Source organism: Eurosta solidaginis, chromosome 4, assembly GCF_040869045.1.
Source record: "Eurosta solidaginis isolate ZX-2024a chromosome 4, ASM4086904v1, whole genome shotgun sequence".
NCBI lineage: Eukaryota > Metazoa > Arthropoda > Insecta > Diptera > Tephritidae > Eurosta > Eurosta solidaginis.
The window spans coordinates 153,495,240-153,502,437 of record NC_090322.1 but is presented as its reverse complement, the minus strand read 5'-3'; the positions used below and the strand labels follow the sequence as shown (position 1 = coordinate 153,502,437).

Here is a 7,198-nt window from a genome sequence, read left to right as displayed (position 1 = left end):
CAGCAATTAACTCCAATGCAGGGTGATATACATCTTCAGGCAGTACCAACGGGTCAGTTCGGACTAAAGAGAATCTAGAATTATCACTGATATATATTAGGTCCAAGCATTTACCAAACTTATTCAGAATGCCGTTAACCTGAAAAAGCCCACTATCTGCAAGGTTGTTTACGAACTCGTTAAAGATTTCTCGAGAAGAACATGGAACCAAGCAACCATCAATCATATTCCACGTTACACACGGTAAATTAAAATCACCAGGAACTACAATCAAGTCAGAAGAAGTAGCCAAAGAAGTCACAGACATTATAATCGAAGCGTGTTTGTTGCATAACTGTAGGTCAGATTGCGGAGGATGTAATGTATAAATGCATAGATAAGAGTTTGATACGAACGCAAAGAAATTCGATTTCGTCAGCTTCAGGAAACAGAATTTCTTCAGCAGATAGGCAAGCATCTACGGCGATTAAGACACCACCACCGACTTTACTTTGACGTTCTTTTCAAAAATTTCGTATAAAAATTAACACAAGTCACACATGTACTCATGAAGGTTCACGAAAAGATCAATCGATAAATTACCAGTTCAAACTAAAAAAACTCGCAAAAATAGTAAAAATTATGGCTTTTTGTTCAAATTTTCATCAAACGATTTTCCTTCCACATGAACTACATACTCTGCGTTTGGTTATGTACATACATATTCACAATAAGGGGAATCCCTCAATATTGCAATCAGTGTTGCCAAGGGGACTCAAAAAGGTTTTTAATGATTTGTGAATCTTCGGAGTTTTTCAAATTTTGCTGATTTATGAACCGTGTAAAAGCGAAATCGTGTAAAACAAGTACCGTGTAAATGGGGGGAAAGGTGTAATTTCAGAGTTGAGTACATGAGGTTTTAGCCAGGTTTCGGTACACCTCCAAAGCAAGGTCATGGCTGCTAAGAAAAAGACCTATTATTTTAGTGTTCAAGCCCCTCATATTCTGGTAATAGAAGTTGATTCCAAGGTCTACGACTAGATTTTTGAGGCAGGAATAGGTCATGGAGTGAGAGCGACATTTCGAGACCTAGACGTAAATTCGTGGATTAACGCTCCATCTGCCCAGAAAGACTTATCCAAAAGTATCTCAAAACAATCTGCAGAAACATCTATATTGAAAGAAGCGATGCGTCTAACATGGTCAAATGTAAATTTTCTTATATGCAGTTCGTTCGGCTTTATTTTGGACGATATAAATAATTTATATCGTCTGCAGTTGTATCACTTGAGAAGCGGCATACAAAGATAGCTTTTCTTGGAGGAACAAGTTGTCTTCCAACCGTAATTTCCGCATTATTAGGGCTTGGTAAATTAACAGCTGATTTCCAAAAGTTATGGACGAAATAGGAGCAGATGAGGTCGACGGCGTCACCGTTAACGCCGTCGAAGAAGGTGTATGTGGTGGGGGATTCCCCTGATTAACATCGTTGCCAAGGCTAGGGGTAGAGACAGGAATAGGTAAAGAAGAAGATATTGAGTTCGAGGAAGATACCGGAATAGGTACACTAGAAGCAAAAGAGGTTGAATTCGAGCCCAGGGCATCATCCGCAAACTTCCGCTTTTTGGTAGTTTGCTTCCCTTTTCTTGCCGGTGATGTTTCTAAATATTTAAAAGATTTAAATGCCGCTTCGTAAGTCCGAAATTTTGGTTGATTGACAATGGAAACTTAACTACTAGCGAACGAAGTGTGCTTGAACGGTGGAGCATTGCTCCCCACTGACCCACTGATATCTAGCGAGGGAGAAGACAAAACCGATACTCCAATCGCTTTTGGTGGAATATGCGTTCCTTCTACCGGCTATGAAATTAGCAATATCCAAACTGAGGAATAACAAGGCTCCGCGTAACAACGGATTACCCGCCGGAGGAGTGTTGGAAAAAGCATGCATGAACTCTTATGCAAAACACGTTCGGTCCGGATTGGGTTTTAAGTCTGCTCTGCCCAATCGACTGGAACGGTCATTTCGGTGTTAAACATTATGTATAAAGTTCTAAACAATAACGCCCAATGTCAGCGAACTGATTAAGCCTTATGACTGCGGCTTGACCCCGTACATTTGCTATCGATCAGTTTGACCGCCACATTCCTCATTGTACCAGTTGCTTTTACGGGCTTTCTAGAAACCTTTGGCAGTACGGAATTAACGAGAAATATGTGCCCACTGATCGCTTACATTTCTAGGTCGAAGTTAGAAAGTCTAAGAGCCGAGTAGAATGAGTCAGCTGTATTTTCCGTGCTCCTCTATGGCAACTGCTTGCACTTTCTTAGATGCAAAGAGACGAGTGCGTATCATGGCTGATGAAAATCAAAAAAATGAAAATCCAAAATTTTTCGGGGCGGGACCCACATGTTATTACGTCGGCTCCGAGAAGCATCTGGCAGATGAGTTTTCACTGCGAATATCTTCATAGCAGAAATACGCTCGGAGTTTTTGCTTAACACTTTCCCCTCGACCCCGATTAGAAAACCTGTTTTGAAAAAACTTTTTTCTACATTTTTGACGTTACTTTGCACGGGAGTTGAACCCAGGACTCTCGGTGTGGTATGCGGAGCACGCTACCATCACACCACTGCCATCACTGTTGACTAAGTCGCCAAGCATGATTTTTATACCTTGGCGGGGTCAGCCATCATATTTCCTTTAAAGTTTAAACAGAAAGGTCTTCTCATCTGCATAATCTATTGGAGGGTATGCACAAATAAACGTTATGTTGAAAATCTTCGCCTAGATGCGGTCGCACCTACACGCTCATTCACAGCTGTTAGCGAAAGTAATAGGAGTCATAGTCTTTTTCCCACGAAAAATCCAACACCGTGGTTCGTAGCGTTTTCATTCATATGCCTACTGTAGCAGACGTCGCAAGGTCCTATTTTCCTTCTTCTTGTATGGCGGTGCTGTCGTCATTTGCGTTGACGAGGACATCAACGAGCCGGAACAGCTGGAAATCGGCACCTTATCCTGACAAAGTCCGTACCTGGAATACATACATTTGGCGAATTTCCCCCCAATAATATAACAAAACTTGCTTTATTCCGCTTTTATTCTCCATAAGTTAAATAAGCATACGCTGTGTGGACACATTTTTGCATATCCAGCCTATCCATGAGATTTAAATGGATATTTCTGAAAAGCTCTTCAAGTTACTTAAACTGAACAAGACTCAGATGTCGAACAAAGATTTGGGTAATTGGTATTTTTTCCAGTTGTACAACCCGAGGCGGCAGTTGCACATGTTTTATAAATCGGCCGATTTACTATATTTGTTGTTGCATAATTACATGCCATCAGGAAGCTGCTGATATTAGCAGCCGTCGCTTTATAAGTTTCTGCAGCACAACCAACCCGAATATTCCGGTCGGCGACCATTACAGTGAAGTGACCAATAACACTAAAATGAGATAAATGAGTGACATAATTACCATTATGGAATACAATAAAATAATGAAAAAATCTTCGAAACCTTACGGTCCACTATATCCGTTCGGATAGCGATTTATCTGCGAATTTGCACATTGCTGATTACATTATACCATATATTAATGGTTTTACGTAAGATTTCCGGAACATTCAATGTGCCCGCCTGGAATGTGACCATTACCAAGTTTTGTCCGGATTGACTGAAAGTATTTGTATTACGGCAGGCATCATGTTTCATTTGACATTGTTTTACGTTGAAGGCTGCTATACGGGCTAATTCATCATCCCATTGCATTGTTATTAGTTTTAACTTTTGCGATTGTCAACTAGATGTTCAATTCTATCTAGGAATACAACAATTAACTAACTATTGCATTGTGGTCATGCGACAGGCTGGCTGTAGTTTGGTTTGACCACCGGCAACCTGATTACGCCTATAATTATGCACTTGAAGTATGATATTTTTTTGTGCTTCTGTTAATTGAAGCAATGTTGGATTTGTGCAACGAGCAGCGAAATTCTGTTGGAGTGGCATAAAATGTGGATAAATATTTATCTCTTTGAAATGGTTAACGATGAAAGCTTTCTAAGGTCGCAACTTTGAAAATTTTTGCGTACGGCGTACGCATCTACCTCAGACGGTCTTACTCTTGTCAATGTGGCATGTGTAAAAGATGGTTGAACCGTTCGAGTTGCTCTGGGTTACAACCCAATGTTCGTCGTTCTAAAAAACTTTTGTGGGTCATCGAACTGTCCGCTGTTGCTCGCGCCAAACGGTGCCTTCAGCTAACGCGGCCGCTCCAACCCATCAGTAAGAAGGAGTTATCAACTCCTAGTCCTCCACACCGTGTGCTCCGTATGCAAGCTAAGAATATTTATTATCGTGAAATCGGTCCAATGCAGTTCATGCCTGAATCATGCCGATGGCACCTTCAAAGAGGTTACGGGCTTAGCAATGGCAACCGTCCGACCGCATTCGTTGCAACGTGCCGCAAATCAAAAGTACCATTAAATCAACACAAGGTACTCCAGAAGCAGTCGGATAGCACACACGACAACGCCTAAATCCTTCAAGGCGTGTCCACCCATCTGTAACCCCATCAGGTAACTGTCACGGCTCGCCCGACATTTCTATCGTCAGCGCGAGGTTCGTAAACTGCGTCGAAGGGCGGCCGATGCTTATCTTACAATATGACCAACTGTCCATACTCCAATCAGTACAGCGACCAGCTAATTTTATCACCTCTGAAAAGCGGACATTTATTAAATAATAAAAAGCTAACTGGGAAGACAAATCAATCTTTATCTGCTGTCCCACAAAGGTTGAAGAATGTTAAAAAGCCTTGGTGTTGAAGGAATAAACTACCTAACGCAAAATTTCAACCAGCCGTTGTAGTCCTTTGTCATTCCCGAACAATAGAAAATGGCTGGAATAATTCCACCACTAAAGCCTGGGAAACTAGGAAACACCCCATCACAGGACGGTACTCGCAGCACTCGAGCTGTCTTAAGATTTTGACATAGTCAACCACGGCACCCTAATCCAAGACAAAGAAGGTTCAAACCTTCCCTATCTCGGCATCTGTTTGATTTCAACATATCAGAGCTCCCTTCCCCTCCAAAAACAATTACGAGCATTTCCTATGCCAACGACTGCACGATAATGATAACGAGATCCGGCCCTCCAATAGATGAATTAGTTTCTAGAATAAACAGCTATCTCCCCAGTCTTTCTAGTTTCTTCCCCTCCCACAACCTGTCATTATCACCGACAAAGTCCACGGCCACTCTGTTTACGACGTGGGAGGAACAGATGACGCAAATATTGAACGTTCACGTTGGTGGTGTTATGCTACCGACTGTCAGTCACCCAAAGGTCTTAGGAGTAACGTTCGATAATACTCTCACCTTCTAAAGCACAAAGCCGCAACAAAATCCTCAATTCGATTGCCGGCAGTACTTGAGGAAAGGGTGAAGAAACGTTGTTAACCACGTACAAAGCAGTTGGGCTGCCGCTCATGTGCTACGCGTCACTAGTTTGGTCGCCTGGTCTTCAAAACATATACTGGAAAAGGCTGCAGGCCTGTCAAAATGATGCAATCAGAACTGCCACAGGATGTCTCCTTATGACGCCTGAACATCACCTACATAGCGAGGCCAAAGAGCTCAACATTAAAGAGCATAACGAAATGCTGAACAGACAGTTTCTTCTAAACTGTCACAAACCTGGACAGCCTAGCAAACAATGGCTTGATCTAGTTCCGTCTCCAGGTGGGTTAAGAGAACATCTCCATAAGCACTATGATGAGATCCCGCTTCGTTGTGGATACTGTAACAGGTTAAACTCTTACTCCTCCAGAATTAACTCTGTCATACGTAATGTATGTCCTGCCAGCTTTTCAATTGTAATGTGGAACCTACGCCCTTAACACCAACCACCTTATGGCGCACACCTGTTGAACTGCTAGTTTTCTTGTCGTCTTTTGTTAGAGGATTTTCATGGCAATTTGTGAGTGGTCACACCCGTTGAATGGGACGACACACGGTTAACACAACAACAACAATAAAGAGTCGATTTACTAGAGTCCAACGCAGTCGAACGCAGTTTTTTACTTCAAATAATCAAGCTTCCCCATTTAGCTTCAATATTGTCGCTTACCCCATTATTATTGCATGCGATATGTTGTAAGTTGCCACATAATGATTTACTGCAATAATTTTGTGCCATGGCAATTCCAACTGATGCGACTAAAATAGTCAAAAGCGTGAATTTACACTCCATTGTTCAGAATTTGCTCAGAATATTTTGGTTTAAATTAATTTAAAATATTTTTACTGTAAGTACGGTTATCTAAATGTTAAATGCAATACTGTGAAACGTGCTCTAAGTGGCGCTTGCTTTTATTATTACTTTTTCAGGTTACTTTTCTATTACAATCGAAAAATTTTGTTTTTTGTTGTTGGGGTTCTTGCATTCAACAGCAAATATTTGTTGCAATAAACTGCGTCGAATGATTAGTTATGAATCAAGGCATTTTGAACGTACTAAATAAAACTTATTTTTGGAAAGTGAAAAATATGTTTTGTATTTCATTGTTGCATAAGATGTGACGTCACTGCAAATACTTCAATATTTTTTGCTATTGTTTGCAAGCTTACAAATATTTATTACTGCAATGTGGATATCATAAACATACAATAAAAATTCATGCACTTTTTTATACTCAGCTGAGCAGAGCTCACTTAGCCATGTCCGTCCGTCCGTCTGTAAACACGATAACTTGAGTAAATTTTGAGGTATCTTGATGAAATTTGGTATGTATGTAGGTTCCTGGGGGCTCATCTCCGATCGCTATTTAAAATGAACGAAATCGGACTACAACCACGCCCACTTTTTCGATATCGAAAATTTCGAAAAACAGAAAAAATGCGATAATTAATTACCCAAGACGGATAAAGCGCTGAAACTTGGTAGGTGCGTTCACCTTATGACGCAAAATAGAAAATTAGAAAAATTTTGGACAATGGGCGTGGCAATAAAAATTACCGAATTCGGATGACGAACACGCCCACTTTAAAAAAAAATTTTTTTTTTAAGTCAAATTTTAACAAAAAATTTAATATTTTTACAGTATAAAAGTAAATTATGTCAACATTCGACTCCAGTAATGATATGGTGCAACAAAATACAAAGATAAAAGAAAATTTCAAAATGGGCGTAACTACGCCCTTTTTCAT

The 7,198-nt window shown here is 40.6% G+C and overlaps 1 pseudogene; it reads right to left on the bottom strand.

The window, feature by feature from the left end:
- Positions 1 to 3,065: 3,065 nt before the first annotated feature.
- LOC137248710 (venom allergen-1-like) lies at positions 3,066 to 6,315 on the bottom strand (annotated as a pseudogene).
- Between the last annotated feature and the right edge of the window lie 883 nt (positions 6,316 to 7,198).